This window comes from Lycorma delicatula, chromosome 3, assembly GCF_047948215.1.
Source record: "Lycorma delicatula isolate Av1 chromosome 3, ASM4794821v1, whole genome shotgun sequence".
NCBI classification, from domain to species: domain Eukaryota; kingdom Metazoa; phylum Arthropoda; class Insecta; order Hemiptera; family Fulgoridae; genus Lycorma; species Lycorma delicatula.
This window is the reverse complement of record NC_134457.1, coordinates 35,143,152-35,161,936: the sequence shown is the minus strand read 5'-3', so window position 1 is coordinate 35,161,936 and position 18,785 is coordinate 35,143,152. Positions and strand designations below refer to the sequence as shown.

At 29.5% G+C, this 18,785-nt stretch overlaps 1 protein-coding gene across 1 annotated transcript in view; it reads left to right on the top strand.

The window, feature by feature from the left end:
* LOC142321491 (uncharacterized) overlaps positions 1 to 18,785 on the top strand; it is a 297,406-nt gene that overhangs the window by 252,665 nt on the left and 25,956 nt on the right. The window lies entirely within an intron of this gene.

The window sequence follows — 18,785 nt, the reverse complement described above, 5'->3', positions numbered from 1 at the left end:
GATTCTTACAGACAAAAAGTACGATGGTATGAAAAAACATAAATTTCCCCTACAACATTAAAAACAAATAAAATTGCTCTCACTTCTTATAACTCTAAAGATAAAAGAACCACGCGAACTAATTTAATTAACCACTTGAATAATTAATTATTCCCACACATTTAATTAACAATGCAGTTTTGTAATTATTGTATTTCATTATTTATTATAATTGTACGTCATGTAATAACATTATTACGCTGAAATGGTCATTCATTTCTTTTGTTATTATTTTTTAATTCTTAACACTTTCTCTTGAATAATCCTGGGAAATGACCTTCTACGATTATATTTCCATTTTATGAATTTAACATGTTACATTTAATAAATACATTTTTATCAGAATTGTTTAAATCTGATACTTTTTTTAATTAATCGAAGTTTTTAATTGTAACATGATTTAGAAATTTGATTCCAACTTTTCTTACATAAAAGTACATTTTTAATTATTTGTTCCTTTTCTTTTTCAAAAAAACAGTTTTATTAATTTGAAGGATATATTTACCATAACATCATTAAATACCAGGCTGTATATTCAAAAGAGTTTTATCCTTTAGATTATGAAAAAAGTAAAACTGTTTTAGTAGTCAAGGATACCGTCAAAAATTTTATTGAGAAAAAACACAAAGTATAATATATTTATAATTGTGTTTTTTTACAAATATTTTTAATAAATTCTTAGTGAAACTTCCAACTCCAATTCTAAGTGATTTTTTTATTTTATAGGTCATGAATGAATAAAATTTAAGTATACTTTTACTATCATTTTCTCCGTATTATAGATTATTAGGGATGAATTTAAATCTTTAAATGTATTGTAAAATCAGATTTTACAATATTTTACATAAATATTGTAAAATTTTTGGAAAATTTTTCAATATTTTCTGAAAAAATATTGTATTTAATTCTGATTGCGGGCATCTGAATGTAAAAAGTTTTTCTTTTCTTTTAAGATTTATAAACACTAAGTTAAGAAATGCTTAAATCAGTTTAGTGCATCTGATCGAATAACAATATTACTTTAGGTAATTATTTATCCGTTTTTAGAAGGCGATGGACATACATGTCTAAGTTATTAAGTCTCCACCCCTTTCTAAGTGGAGACAATGGGTATAATGCATTGTTTCTTGACAGAATGGGCAGTATTAATTTGTTACTGTATCCTACTTGTTCCATTATTTATTATGATCATAAAGTGCGTTAACCAAATTATGTACAAGATGCACTATTCAATGTTAATTTCGCTGAAAGTAATTATGTTCTATATACACTCAATTCCTATACTAAAGGGAGCGAAGGTGTTACTGGTAGAACATATACTTAATTTAGGTGGGGTTAGTATGCTGATGTGGAGAATACGATGAAGAAAGCCTCAAATGGGTTCCTTGTTATTTGAGAGTATTTATGTTAGTTACAGGAGCGACGTGTCTTATAGCACGTTAGCTACGACCTTTTTGATTATTGCATAATTATTATTATTATTATTATGGTCAAATTAATATGTAAAATATTCTAGCGTTTTGTAAAGTTATACTTTATTTAGAACACGTTGTTTGTGTTAAACGTAATGGTAAATGTTTTATTAACAATTTAGTAAATTTTTATTTTATTAAAGGGTAATTTACAACTATTTTTGAAAGATCCTATTCTATGTAAATTTTCACGTCCTTCGGCAAAAATAGCTAAAAAAAAAATCTGTTTCGTCTAGATTAAAGTGTATAAATTCATTTATTCCTTAACGACGAAAAGGTATTGAGCTGGCGCCCGACAAATGTGTAAGATTGCAACATTTTTTTATCATTATAGAAATTTAAGGGGAAAATAAACCTTGTTGACACTATTATGCTTTTAATGCTTATTAATGTGTAATATATAAATGAACACATGTATAAAAGAGAAACGCGAATTGATGCAAACGGGAACATCATTTTAATTGCATCATCATTACAGATCTCCCATAATTATGATTCACCGCAATGAGTCATTAGTCACATATTAAAGGAAGTTATTAATTCATAGTGATTAAGTAATTTATTAGTAGTAACTTTTTTTCTCCTTTTTTTTTAATTTGCCATCTTATTAGCTATTTATAATCCTTAGTAATTGAATTATTTTTTATTTGCATGGAGTTATATTACAATGGTTAAAAAATTATATAACATGAAAAATGTGATAAATTTATTTTAAATAAACAATCGGAAACCCTGATACGATAAACTTCCTTTGAACGTAGCTTTCTCCCTGCTACGTATAAAATTAAGCTTTCATTTCAAAATACATCGAATACAGTTGTGATCTTAATTATTTTCACAGTTTACAGCATTCAAATATTATCTGCGTAGATCTTAGATTTAACTGTTAAAGCTCCGATACCATCTAATTCAGTGTTTAAAGCAGTTACTGCGATGTTTTTTTTTTAAATTTTTTTTCATAAAGTATTCTATAACTGACGGAAAATAAAAAAAAACTCATTATAACGTTTTAGGATTTCTTACAGAATTAATGAAAATTCGGAACGCCTCTCAATTATTAAAAAAGGATTAAATGTGATTAAATATTTCGGATTAAAGGATTAAATGTAAACAAATACTTAAGTAATATTTGCAAAACTTTATACAATATTCAAGAGAAAATTTGTAAATAATCTGTATGTTTACAATTAAAAAAATTGAAAACATATTTTTCTCTTCAACGTTTAGAAAACTGAGTCGATGCACAGAGTGGAAAATGGATTGCTGGACCGACAACTGGCTTCTTGTTACCAATGATATTTGTTACCGGTTGATGGTAATGGAAGCCTAGCACGAGGTGCATGCATCACCTCACCACGGGAAGCCCATTGTTATTAAACAGATTTTTTTTAAATTTAATATTATTTTATTTTAATCAACGTAAATTTAATTCTATTGTTTTTGTGATATTATTCGTTCGATTGATTCGAATAATTCAGTTTAAACCCTTCTTACACAGTGATAAATGCTTACAAAGTTTACTTATTAATTTAATTCGTTAAAGTTTGTGCTTCAACCGGTTAAATCTCCAGTACTACATAATGACACTTCCAGATAACGTAAGGATTCCAATGCGGGGTTATATATGTAAATAGGTTCAGCCGTTGAGTTACTACGATAGAACAAACACACATATATACACCCTAAATACATTATATTCCTTAATGGGCAGTCGTCTAAGAAAGTAGACATGAATTTTCTACAAAACACTAAAATAAACAATATAAAATACGATTATTGTATCTGTACGGAAAAAAGTTAAAAACTATTTCAATAAGACACTTTTAAACTCAATGATTTGTTTAACATACATCTCACACGGACAAAATGTGTAAGTTTATCAAAAAAAATTACAACGAAATTGTAAACCGTACAAAATGATACTTATATCATAAAAGGTTAAGAAACTACACTTCTATTATCAAAATCTGTTATTAATTTAGAATTTGTTTTAAAAAAATACATGTAATAGACACAAGATACACAATATAATAAATAATAAAAAACGTTTAAGCGTTCCATATAATAAGCAAAAAATTGAAACATTTATTAAAAATTCTTACCGGCCCGATTTCATTTATTAAGCACGAATAAATGCTAATAGATGATAAATTTGTGAAATCAAATTTATAACTGTCAAATTTAACCAAAATTGTGGTAATGACTTTATACTACCCCTCTTCTTTTAAACAGAATTCTAAATTAATAACAGATTTTGATAATAAAAATTTCACCTATAATTCTTTTTTGATATCAATACCATTTTTTTTTTAATTTTTGAGCGGAGGAAATGACATCTGTGCGAGTTACCGTACGGTTCACAATTTCATTGTAATTTTTTTGGATATCTCTGCGTTTTGTTAGATTATTCGTTTATTTTTTTTTTTATGAATACTGATTGTTATAAATTTATTATTCGAATTTATTGCCTTTCTAGAACAAACAAATTGAATTTCACGACCAATTTTTTTGTTGATAGTCATATCGTTCACTTCATACCATATTTTTTCTTTTTTAATAAAACCAGTATAAAGAAGACCTTCACGAATCGAAGATCCGTAATGTAATATTGCACTTATTACTTCGTAAGTGTAACCCTCGATTTTTATCGTACCCGTGGACACACTTTTTATATTATTATTAAATTAACTTTTTTTTATTTCTCCATCAGTGAGTTCAAATAATTCTAACTGGGAAATAAAAATTTTACCAATCGAATTTATTTCTGTTTTACGTAACAAATCTTTGTTGCCACATTTGCAACACTTTCTTACTGTTGGTGTTTTTTTTTTTGGTGTGTTTATTAGCAGCTATAATCTCTTGTAAACTAATCCTTTTATTTTTTTTTAAAATGAAGTAATGGGAATTAAAAAAAATGTTTCATCTTCATTACATTCATTTATATAAGAACATTCACTATTAAAACAAGCTATAGTATATTTTCTTTTAAATTTTATTATTTCAAGTACATTATCAAGTTTTTGTACGCTACCTAGTACTAACAAGTACTACTACCTAGCGGCGCGATTCGTCAATCCACCTTTTTGAGGGAAAAGTGATATATTCGTGTCCCGCGGTTCATCAAATGGAAGAAAAAAACGTTGTCTAACAAAATTCGAGGTATTTTTTGAAAGTATTCTTTGTTACAAATCTAATTGAACTGAAATATAATATTTTCTTTTTTATTTTTCCCCTATTTTTATTTCACTCTTAGGTTAGATCATGTTTAGAACTGTAAACATAGTTCGTTGACTTCGCCAAGCCGTCCAGTGCGGACTCTTACCGGCGAAGTTCGAACGAACTTCTTAATGATCAAATTGTAATTAAACGCACTTTAAAAAAAAAAATAATATAAAATAATTTTAGAAGATCCCGAACGCAAGATTTTACTACAATTATATGTTTTTAATGATTTCAATATTTAAAATGGTTGAAGAGTTTATAGAGTACATAGATTAATAACAGTTTTTTCTATATTGCATATTATTTATCGTAATTTTTCATTTATTAATTTCTTAAGAGTAAAATATTTATTTTAAATATATTCCGATTAATCTGAATGCCTATTTTATCCGAATAGTTTAAAAAATAATTTTAAATGTATAAATATGATTGTATATTTATACAAACGAATCATTCCTATTTTTAATAAAATATTAACATAAAACTATAATAAATGTTAAATTTTGTCCTAGTAAAGAAATTATCTCTAGTAAATTAGATAAGTTTTGTAATAAGAAACTGGGAATTTTTTAGTAATTTACTTTTATATTTAACTATAAAACTAGTTAATTTTAGTAAACATGGATATTATTTTATTTTTAATAATATTATTATTAATACCATGTTAATTTTTTTATGTAAAATGGGTAGAAATCGAGTAAATACCAAAACATTTCCCGCCAAGTAAAGGTAAGGTTCATATTTGTTTTTTAATAAGACGGGACCTAAATTACAATCGGTTACGAAAACGTTCATTATTTTAATTGGGTTATTATTTCCTTCAACCCATAATGCAATATAATATACAAAGATTGCAACCACTTTTTTCTCTTTTTAATAAAAAAAAGGATAACTTTTCCAAAAAAAAATCTGTTTTTTATGAGTTACATTATTTTTTTATTACAACATTTTTTTGTATTATTATTATTATTATTATAATGTTATAATTTCAACAATTATATTAGATTTATGGTCATTCAGCACATTTGGAAATTTTTAGCGTATTAAAAATTCCTTGCCTGACTGGAATTCCAACCCTGAACTTCCGGACGAAAAGCCGACATGCAACCACCACTCCTCCATCTTTTTAACTTCCTTGTACGAATTAAAGGAAATATTGTGATCACGAAAAATTTCGGTTTTCAGATTTCAACGGAAATATCCATTTTGACAATCACTGAATCCATTTTGACTAGTTTCGGCGTGACGTCTGTACATACGTATGTATCTCGCATAACACAAAAAAGATAGCCGTAGGATGTTGAAATTTTTCATTTAGAACTGTTGTAACATCTAGTTGTACACCTCCCCTTTTGACTGCAATTGACTGAACCAAAAGTGTCCCAAAAAAGCTCAAAATCCAAAAAAAAAAAAAATTTTTGGACATTTTCTTAACTGCAGTAATAAGCCCTCGTTGACAGATTTTCAACGATACATCGTAAGTGGTACTTATTTTTATTGGTTCAAGACTTATAGCCAAATGAAATTAGAATTATTGAAATATTTGGATCTTACAAGGGGAAGGCACATCGGTTCGAATGAAAGTTCATCTCCTTTTTAACTTTTTTTTTTTTTTAATTTAAATATACTGAATAATTAACCTGTGATTATAAAATAAATTCTACAGTAAATAATAATTCAATAATAACAATAAAAAAAAAATATGAGAAAATATCAGAAGTTATTAATGAAATAAAATTTTATGTACTTTTCATTTTAAAAAAAATGAGAGTATGTAATTTAACAGGCGTACAATGTGGTGTCCATATCAAATTTTTTTAATACTGAAAAGTTTTATGAAATAGATAGAAAATTATTACGTTAATGATTATTAGGTAAATTTCAAATTTACTGAAAATTTATATATATAGTTTGTTTTTTTTAATTTCTGGATTACATTTGAAAATACAAATATACTCAAATTACGTACGATTCTTTCTATTAAGTTTAATAGAAATTTATAGTTCAACATTATGTTATGTTAGTTAAGAAATCAGCAAGAGAAGTCCAAACAGGATGTTTTAATTCTAAGTAAGCTAGGAAATTCCAAGATATAAACTACTAAAGATAATCAATCTTAAGTAAAGTATTTACAGCCCTCCGTCATTAATCATCGTAAAAAAATGTGAAGTTTTGTCGTAATACGCTGACAAGTAGTAATACCGACAGGACGGCCTTAATATATTAAGGGCGTTATATAATTAATGCATTTTTTCTAATAAATTCAATAGAAAATGTTTTTTAAAATCATTTAAACTGTTCTTGCGAATCAGCAAATAGAGATTATTTTTCTGCTTCTGCTTGTTTTGAATTTAACGAAAATACATCATGAAATATGATTTTGAAAATTCTACACTAAGAAACGTATGGATTTTTTAATCTCAATATAATATATTATCTTTAATAGGTACAGATAAAAAAGTTCTTATGGATAAAGAAAAATAATATAACAATAGATATTGTATGATTCCATGAAGGAAGTAGGTGTGAGTCTTGTGTGTCGCTCCCATATTGAATGGGCAACTGAGAAATTGCAATGAACACATCATCTACTTAAAATTATCTCATCTATTACGGAGTAATTATTCCTATTGGCCCTTCCTTAAAATCACCACTTACTTTTTAATTTTTTCTGTCTTTATGTTTCAGTCTCAAATTATTTATTGAAACCAACAATTTAAACTACTCGTATTTGAGTAATTTGTTATTACTATTTTTTTTAATTTTCTTATTCTTTTTGAAGTTCCTAATATTAGGAACTTCAAAAGAAAAACAGTTGTTTCACAAATTTATTCATAAAACTTATTTTCTGTTTAATCAGTCCATTCAAGTTCAACTTTTAACATTTTTTTTTATTATTACGCTAGCATCCCAGTCGCGGCTTCATCCCGCTGTTTAGTTTGCTTGTATTTCTCATCGCGATCAATTTGTTTTTTAGTCAATAACCAGAAGCAGGTGCAGCCAGTTGCGTTGCACATACAATAACAATGCATTGACTGTTGGTTGAGCCGTCGCGCTCTAGTCCGTTGAATCCCGTAAAAAAATCGAAATTCAAAAAACTAGAAAAAGTTTTTTCTTTATATTTATCTAAGAGTATTTGCAAGACCAAATCTAGTCACATATGTAATCTATTTCGTTGTGCTATTTCTACCTCTTTCATTTCTCATTTCCTCTTTCCTTTCTTCTGATTTCTCTCATTCACTTGCTTCGAATGTGTGTCGACTAATATTTTGTCGTTTTACATGCATTGTTATTATTAAATTATAAAATTTTTATCTTCTATATAAATATTAATATTTACGTTTTTTTGTAATATATTTTTGTAAATTACCAAAATAATAAATTGTACAATATTAATTCACTATTAATTTTCTTTCTTTCTTCTTATGACCTCTGCAATGTTTACCGCAGTTCAAACCTCATCAATCTCACTACTATGTAAAACATAAAAGAAAAACCTATAAATAAATAAAAATCTTTTACTAAATTTAATTTCGTTGTATTTATCGTGAAATATCGTGTATACAGAATGTCACTGTTTAACCCTCCAGGTTGGTTAGTGGTGAACGCGTCTTCCCAAATGAGCCGATTTGGAAGCCAAGAGTTCCAGCGTTCAAGTCTTATTAAAGACAGTTATTTTATAACGGATTTGAATACTAGATCGTGGATACCGGTGTTCTTTGTTGGTTGGGTTTTAATTAACCATATATCTCAGGAATGGTCGAACTGAGACTGTACAAGACTACATTTCATTTACAGTCATACATATTATCCTCTGAAGTAATACCTGAACGGTAATTCCCGGAGGCTAAACAGAAAAAGAACAGAAAGATCGTTGTTTATGTCAATATTGATTTCCTCAGATAACTATTATGTGATTAAATATTATGTTATTAAATTATTATATTATTAAATATTATGGAACTAATAACATATAAACACACGCGGAATAAATTGTGAAATTTTCAGCAAAATCAGTTAAGTAGTTTTTGAGTTATTAGGGCACACACAAAACAAAGATTGTCTTTTATTTAGATTAATTTTATTTAGCATAAATAATACTCGTTTATCATAAATATACTCATTGGTATAATATAAAAATACATAAATTATAATTCCGCTTATCAACCAGTATAATTAATTATTATGTTCTAGCGCTTTCGGAAGTTATTTTTCCATCTTCAGGAACATCTGATAAACTTGTTTATAAGTATTTACTTCACATATTAATTTGATGTAGATTAAAATTAAAATAAAATAAGATTTCCATAAATATACTAAGATTATAACAAATGAGACGCTCTTATCGACTAGACATATAAATGTATGACTTATTCTATAACTTGACGATCGATTGTTGTATTTATGGAAATTTTATTATTTTATGTGAAGTGAATACTTATATAAAAGTTATCAGATGTTCCTGAAAATGGAAAAATGACTTCCAAAAGCGCTAGAACATAATAATTAATTGCACTGGTTGGTAAGCGGAATTGTAATTTATATATTTTTATGTTTTTTTTATTTACATAGATTTAAAAGCTAATTATCTTTTCTTTTCTATTGTTTCTATTATTTATTTATTTATTTTTTTGTAATATTATTGTTAAAAAAAAAATAATAAAACTTCTAAAAAAATATTAACTTTTTTTTATTTAACTCTACATTTGATGCAAGTAGATTTGTTTACTGTATGAAATCTTTCTTCGATTTTTCTGGAATACTTTTTAATCTTCGTTTATACTTAATGAATTTTATTAAATAAATTTAAAAAGGGTACTTCAATATACATATGACGTATCCCCCCCCCCACCAAGTACCACACCCAATCGTGTACGCGCACCTAGGTTTGAAAAATTAAAAACCAAAAATACTGTTACTTTCTAATTTATTAACAAAATTACCATAGATGATTGAACGTTTAACAATATATATTAGTATAATGTCAGTAAATCAGTCTATACTGTAAATATTCAATTAAAAGCATAGAAATTATAGTAGATATTTACCTTAATTAATGTTGCGAGTGCTCGAATTGTACTTATCTTCCAGCCATTTAACCAAAAATAATCGTCCTTACTTTCATCGAGAGCGTTTGAAATACAAAATTTCTTGAGCGTTTTTTTTTTTTTTGTTTTATGAAATCAACCGGTATTTTTTACCGAGCCGTAATAATCCACTCACAAATCTGATATCAAGATAGCTTTTACTAAATTTAGTCATCCAGTTGGCCATCCAGTTTTTGTAGTTTTTCCAGAGTTTGTTTTTAAATGTACGGTTTATGCAGATCTAGAAGTTGAAGAATAAATTTTATTCAATCAGTATTAATAATATGTTCACACTTTCCAGCAGCAGTCAATCTTCACTTTACATAATCGGTTGTATGAACCTTAGAACTGTCCATTACAAGTACGGAAGGTTTTCGTAGTAAAGCAGTAGTAAAGCACTCGGTTGACCCTCCGGGACGTATTTAATCCAATACAGAACTTCATTATTCATTTATCCATTTTTTTCTTGTGCGTGTACAATATAAGGTGGAAACTTTCATTATTCGGAACATGTTTTCTTTTAAATATTACATCTGGGTATAATGTTTTCCCTTACGAAATTAATGTCAGCATCACCGAACAAAATTATTTTTCGTACTCGGGAGTTCGTACCGGAACATTCCTTCCACTTTCACCTTCAATTAATATTGTAGAAGGCATTTTGAAAGTCAGTGGTATCTGGTTTGCAATCCCAATTTGATTTAGGGAATAATTGTTCCTTTTTTGAAAATTTATGATATGTTTTTGAAATTTTGTCAATTTAGCTTAGGCATCCGGTAGCCGCTGTACTATTGTCGTTCTTCATCAATAGAAAAATTACGTCTGCAAAGAAATCTGTGTACCCAGTAAAGACTAGCTTTAAATTTATACCAGTCTTCTTTTTCCTGTGTAGCCTGCGGGAATTACCGGTCAGGTACTACTTATGAGGATGATATGTATGAGTGTAAATGAAGTATAGTCTTGTACAGTCTCAGGTCGACCATTCCTGAGATATGTGGTTAATTGAAACCCAACCACCAAAGAATACCATTATCCACGATCTAGTATTCAAATCCGTATAAAACTAACTGTCTTTACTAAGACTTGAACGCTGGAACTCTCGACTTCCAAATCAGCTGATTTAGAAAGACGCGTTTACCACTAGACCACCCCGGTGAATTTAAATTTATACCTACCGATATTTAATTCATCGGCGATCTTCATTGCTTTCATCTGACACATTTCTGTATTTGCGTATCGAAACTGACTTACAATCCATCTATTCGCTGGAAGTCTTTCTTCTATTATCGGATATTTGGGGGTTTCCTTGATAAAACAAGGAGTTGTTTTATCGACTAAGAGAAATTCATTTTCTCTCTTTCACCACTCGAGTTGAGGACTCCTCTATCAAATCTTCTGCCTGTAATAATATTTCTATGCTCCTTTGCGTAAGCAATAACACATAAACTTTTGGCAACAATGAATGAACGCAATATTTTCATTTTCACTCTTTCTGTAGTTCTACTCTACACGAAACTTTTACGTATTAAACAGTCGGTTTCACAACGAAAACTGATCAAAAAATGATCGATAAAAATGTTTTCATATGAAATAAGACTATTCTTTGTATCAGAAAAACGCAAAGGGTAGTTTCCAATCAGAGGAATTTTCCTAGTAAAAAAAAATAATTTTCTAATACCAGCAATTACTTAGCAAAGTTTTTTTTTAGTTTTATTTAAATCTTTTTATTTCACTGAATTTAGGTTCGTAGTCAAAAGAACAAAACAAAGCAGTTTGTATTACAATTCCGTATGGATTGATTAATGTATTTAAATTATATGATTACATAGTCATCAATTTGAAACCTTAAAATCCATGTACGATGAGAAGGCTATTTTATCAACATTCCGGACAAAATGGTGGGCGTAGTATATGGATCTGTACGTTATACATTATTACTCGTGAAAATTTGGAAAGCTCAGTTGAGGCGTAGGGATGGGTTGCTGAATCGGCTACTATTCTGTTGCACTACACTATCTTCTCCTGCTGTTAGCAGTGTTAACACCCATGGTAGAACTATTGTTCACTCGTGTTTATGCTTTTTAAACGCTGATAATACTGTGTTTTCCTATGATAATATTTGCGATATCGTTAAACAAGATATTTTTATCACACTTCAGCTTTTCAAATAAAAATAACCTTTTATTGTATACATATATATATAAATATATATATAATACACAATATAACTATTTATATTATTTATTTTTAAGTAAATAAATAATTAATTTCACTTTTATTATTAATCATTTATTTATTTCATTTAAATACAAATAAAATATTTTAGTTGTTCCGATTTCTTATACGTAGATATTATTCATTTATTATTTATTCATTTCTTTTTATTTAATGATTTTTATCATCTTTTTCTTTAATTACTATAAATAAAAAAAGGTTGTATAGCTAATTATTGACAACAAAAACGAAGGCCGACTTAATACAATCAACATATCATGTGATGAGGAAACACTTTTTAAAAACGATGAGTTGTGTTCATCCATCACAGCAATTCAGATGTTGTATTTACTTTTCTATATTTAAAACTATTCATTGAATAATAAACCTCCTACCTATTATATATAATATTCTATCGGGTATGTATTCCGTTTTAGGTTATGCTTAACCTATTGCTATTAAATAAAAAGAAATTAATTACTCTTATGGAGGTGATAAATTATATTGTCATAGTAGTCTGTAAGATATTAAGTTCGTTTTTTTCTTTGAATTCAAAGGTAAATAATATTTCTTATATGTATATATAATACAGAACCTTTTCAGAAGGGCAGATCATGCTCGAATGCAATTTTTATTTTAAAACAAATAATACCCTTCTTCTTTTTCCTGTTTAGCCTCCGGTAACTACCGTTTAGATAATTCTTCAGAGGATGAATGAGGATGATATGTATGAGTGTGAATTAAGTGTAGTCTTTGTACATTCTCAGTTCGACCGTTCCTGAGATGTGTGGTTAAGTGAAACCCAACCACCAAAGAACACCGGTATCCACGATCTAGTATTCAAATCCATGTAAAAATATCTGGCTTTACTAGGACTTGAACGCTGTAACTTTCGACTTCCAAATCAGCTGATTTGGGAAGACGCGTTAACCACTAGACCAACCCGGTGGGTTAAAACAAATAATACCCAAGAGAAGAGAATATAACCTTGAAACCCTCATAACATTCATTGATTTAATTAAAGCATTTGATTCTGTTTCCATCCAATGGGGTATCCTCGAAGCTAGAGAATTCCCAGCACATTAAATTCAAGCTTTCAGAGGTCTGTGTGAGGAAAGAGTGATTTTGGTGGACGTGGACGGTGCCCTAACGGTGTCCATCCCAATAAATAAGGAAGTTCGACAGGGTTACTGTATGCCGCCGACGTATTTAATACATATGCGGATGAAACATTGCGTACATGAAAATTGTGGGTCTATTCTGATATAAAGCTCTCAGTGGACAGATATATAAATTCTTTAATTTATGTTGATGATAAAGTTTTGATACAGAAAATGAAAACGAATTGCAGAAAGCGTTATTTATGTTGGAAAAGATTGGAAAGCAATATAATTTAAGGATATCACCGATGAAAACTAAAACTATGGCCTTTAAATGGAAGTTTCCAAGACTTAGAAAGATAGTAATTTAGAGAATTATGATCGAGAAAATAAAGCATTTTAAATATCTGGGCATTGATGTGTCATAGGATCTCGATAATCATGCGTTTAAAAAACTTAGCAAATTTCAGAAAATATGTGGGAACATACAAAAGCATCTGAAAAATAAAACACAGAAATACACATTATAGCCGTACCCGCTCTATTATACGGGAGCGAATCGTGGGTACATACCAAAATCCTGGATTGCAGAATCCAGGAGTCGGAGATGAGGTTTTTTCGTAGTGTATATTGGTTGCACACGGAGGAATAGGTTCAGGAATGAGGATATACAAAGAGAGCTTTCAGTACAACCTTTATACAACAGATTAAAACAAAATAGATATATGTTGCGCAACCACTTGAACAGGATGACACGAGAGAGGATACTAGTAGCTACCTTAGCTCTTATCAACATGTGGGAAGAAGAGAAGTGGGGAGACCGAGGAAACGATGGGTACCAGAACAGGTCTAGACAACCTAATCCCTGTAATGAAAAATAAAAGAAGTAAGTGTATAATGAACTTTAGTATGCAAACTATAAGATAATGCACAATATACTCGTATGTTATCGAAAATGAATTTCCTAACAAAAGGAAAGCTTTTTCAAGAGTGACATATGTTTTTTTTTTAGAATTATATTTCTTCAAATTTAACGGTAAGAAGAAAATATCATTACATAAATACTATTTATATTCATTTGACTAGAAGCGTCTTATTTTTTTGCCTTCAGTCATTTGACTGGTTTGATGCAGCTCTCCAAGATTCCCTATCTAGTGCTAGTCGTTTCATTTCAGTATACCCTCTACATCCTACATCCCCAACAATTTGTTTTACATACTCCAAACGTGGCCTGCCTACACAATTTTTCCCTTCTACCTGTCCTTCCAATATTAAAGAGACTATTCCAGGATGCCTTAGTATGTGGCCTATAAGTCTGTTTCTTCTTTTAACTATATTTTTCCAAATGCTACTTTCTTCATCTATTTGCCGCAATACCTCTTCATTTGTCACTTTATCCACCCATCTGATTTTTAACATTCTCCTATAGCACCACATTTCAAAAGCTTCTAATCTTTTCTTCTCAGATACTCCGATCGTCCAAGTTTCACTTCCATATAAAGCGACACTCCAAACATACACTTTCAAAAATCTTTTCCTGACATTTAAATTCATTTTTGATGTAAACAAATTATATTTCTTACTGAAGGCTCGTTTAGCTTGTGCTATTCGGCATTTTATATCGCTCCTGCTTCGTCCATCTTTAGTAATTTTACTTCCCAAATAACAAAATTCTTCTACCTCCATAATCTTTTCTCCTCCTATTTTCACATTCAGTGGTCCATCTTTGTTATTTCTACTACATTTCATTACTTTTGTTTTGTTCTTGTTTATTTTCATGCGATAGTTTTTGCGTAGGACTTCATCTATGCCGTTCATTGTTTCTTCTAAATCCTTTTTACTCTCGGCTAGAATTACTATATCATCAGCAAATCGTAGCATCTTTATCTTTTCACCTTGTACTGTTACTCCGAATCTAAATTGTTCTTTAACATCATTAACTGCTAGTTCCATGTAAAGATTAAAAAGTAACGGAGATAGGGAACATCCTTGTCGGACTCCCTTTCTTATTAGGGCTTCTTTCTTATGTTCTTCAATTGTTATTGTTGCTGTTTGGTTCCTGTACATGTTAGCAATTGTTCTTCTATCTCTGTATTTGAACCCTAATTTTTTTAAAATGCTGAACATTTTATTCCAGTCTACGTTATCGAAAGCCTTTTCTAGGTCTATAAACGCCAAGTATGTTGGTTTGTTTTTCTTTAATCTTCCTTCTACTATTAATCTGAGGCCTAAAATTGCTTCCCTTGTCCCTATACTTTTCCTGAAACCAAATTGGTCTTCTCCTAACACTTCTTCCACTCTCCTCTCAATTCTTCTGTATAAAATTCTAGTTAAGATTTTTGATGCATGACTAGTTAAACTAATTGTTCTGTATTCTTCACATTTATCTGCCCCTGCTTTCTTTGGTATCATAACTATAACACTTTTTTTGAAGTCTGATGGAAATTCCCCATTTTCATAAATATTACACACCAGTTTGTATAATCTATCAATCGCTTCCTCACCTGCACTGCGCAGTAATTCTACAGGTATTCCGTCTATTCCAGGAGCCTTTCTGCCATTTAAATCTTTTAATGCTCTCTTAAATTCAGATCTCAGTATTGTTTCTCCCATTTCATCCTCCTCAACTTCCTCTTCTTCCTCTATAACACCATTTTCTAATTCATTTCCTCCGTATAACTCTTCAATATATTCCACCCATCTATCGACTTTACCTTTTGTATTATATATTGGTGTACCATCTTTGTTTAACACATTATTAGATTTTAATTTATGTACCCCAAAATTTTCCTTAACTTTCCTGTATGCTCCGTCTATTTTACCAATGTTCATTTCTCTTTCCACTTCTGAACACTTTTCTTTAATCCACTCTTCTTTCACCAGTTTGCACTTCCTGTTTATAGCATTTCTTAATTGCCGATAGTTCCTTTTACTTTCTTCATCACTAGCATTCTTATATTTTCTACGTTCATCCATCAGCTGCAATATATCGTCTGAAACCCAAGGTTTTCTACCGGTTCTCTTTATTCCGCCTAAGTTTGCTTCTGCTGATTTAAGAATTTCCTTTTTAACATTCTCCCATTCTTCTTCTACATTTTCTACCTTATCTTTTTTACTCAGACCTCTTGCGATGTCCTCCTCAAAAATCTTCTTTACCTCCTCTTCCTCAAGCTTCTCTAAATTCCACCGATTCATCTGACACCTTTTCTTCAGGTTTTTAAACCCCAATCTACATTTCATTATCACCAAATTATGGTCGCTATCAATGTCTGCTCCAGGGTAAGTTTTGCAGTCAACGAGTTGATTTCTAAATCTTTGCTTAACCATGATATAATCTATATTATATATATATAAGAAGCGTCTTAATAAAATAAAAATTTTATCTCCATTATTATTTGTTATGACACTGTATATTTCCGTCTGAAATAAAATATAATTTCTTCAGTCTCCCTCAAAACATCAGAACGAGTTTCCAAGTTACAAAAATGGACAGTTAAGTCCATAAAATGATATAAATTATTTTATAGACCGATAAAATAATGAAGAAAATTGCTAATTAATGAAAATCTATAAATTAACGAATTTACAACCTTTGTTAAAAAGAAAAACGATGGTCTTAATCTTAAATAAAAAATAACACTATCTACATTTATCAAACCAAACAACAGAGTAGTTTTCTTATAACTCAATTCTTCGACGTACAAGAAATATCTTTATTATGCTTTCGTTTTTAATTAATTACCTACCGATTTAAATGATTTCTGTTATAAGAAAATTATTCTGTCGATGAGTTATTAAACGATATTTTTTTTTATTGGATATTCTTCTTCCATTTTATTTTTATATAAATATGTACTAAAATAATTTGCATTCATTTAATTTTGTAATATTAATTTAATTTATAAAATTTACTTTTATTAATTTTATAGTTATTTTATTTATTTAATATATTCACATACTGATTTTATTATTTCATGTTTTCATTACTTTAATAACGACTTTTTATTTTATAATTAACTGTGTATTCACGACGCTGCTTTAATCAAGTTTTATCATGGTTTGTCTTGATTCATCTACAAAGGCTGGGGTAGTTCCTTTTTTTATCCGGGGAAAAGCTCACATATGATTCTGATATGATCTGTATAATATATAGTGCGATCATTTTATCGTATACATCATGACACTATACACCACAATTCCACTATACATTGAACTATAATACAGCGATCCATTAATTATTAAGCACAAGTGGTAATGTCTTACAGCAAGTGTTAGAAATGTCCATCAGTTTTCTAAAGGCAGGTCCGAAACTTTCGCACATATTTTTAGACACTTCGTAGGACGACAAGGCTATTGGAATTCATCTCTGTACTAACGGCTCGCTGTAGGTTTTGTAGAGTAGGCAGGTTTGCATAATATACAGGTTCTTTGAAAAATCTCCAGAAAAAAGTCTGATGACGATAAGTAAGAGGAATGAAGGGATCATAGACCTTTTGAAATCATACGATTATCAAATATTTTTTCCAAAACTTCCTTTTTGGTTTTGGATATATTTACGTTGCTCCGTCCTGTTGCAAGTAACAATAGCGTTCATCAGGCTGCAAAGGAGCTGCAAATTGCATAATTATATCTTGGTATGCCGGACGGTCAAGGATTTGGTGAAAAATATCAGGCCCACTATTCGTTGTCGAGAAATCACACACCAACCCCAGCGTGTAAGATTTAAGGATTTTTTGTTGACCAATGTCTGTTGTTCTGACTACTGATGTAACCGCTAAGGTGAAAATACTCCTCATCACTAAAAAATCATATTATCCATAACCCATCCCATTAATTTCTACCTGGTTAATAAATCAGTACATTATTCTTTTAACAGTATCTAGGGTTTTCAGTTCTAGTACGCAATGTATTCGGTATGTAATAGACTTGATTTCTTTCTGGCCTTTTGTTCACTCCCGTACGGTATACCTGTCTGCGACGATAATTTACGCTAACTTTTTCTTGGAGACTGTTCAAGAAATGCACGTAGTGTTCGATTAAATGAACACAGTTGTACTCTGTACTTACCAGAATAAGATATTTTATTATTTGTTCATTTATTGTTATGACTGAATTCAAATTAAGTGTTCCATTCTTAGCTGGAAGTCCAAGTATTAGCTAAAAATGTATACCATTAAAGGCAATCGCTTAATAATAACGCACAACACAAGTTAAAACACTTACTGATATACAAGTAAATATTTTTAACTAAAATTCAATGTTGTTCATAAATGTATATGATAGTGTTTTTTGTTTTTTTTTTAACCTCCGGGCCCACCGTTAGATATTGCTTCAGATGATGAGATGAATGATTTTTAGCGTGAGTGAAAATGCCACGCATGACCGGGATTTGAACCTCGGACCTCTGGATGAAAGGCCGAGACGCTACCACTCGTCACACGCATATGATAGTTGGGTTTAGTTAACAGCACTTTTGTAGCATTTTGGCTGGTCTTAGAAAGATAAATAAATTTCAGTTAATTGAGTATAGTTGTTTGTCGAACTCATTAGTTGTTTGCAGTTTATGTAATCTCAAATTATGTATGTGCTATTTATATTTATTTAATTACATAGAAAAAAGCCTGAGGACATAATACCTGACTGTTTTGCTA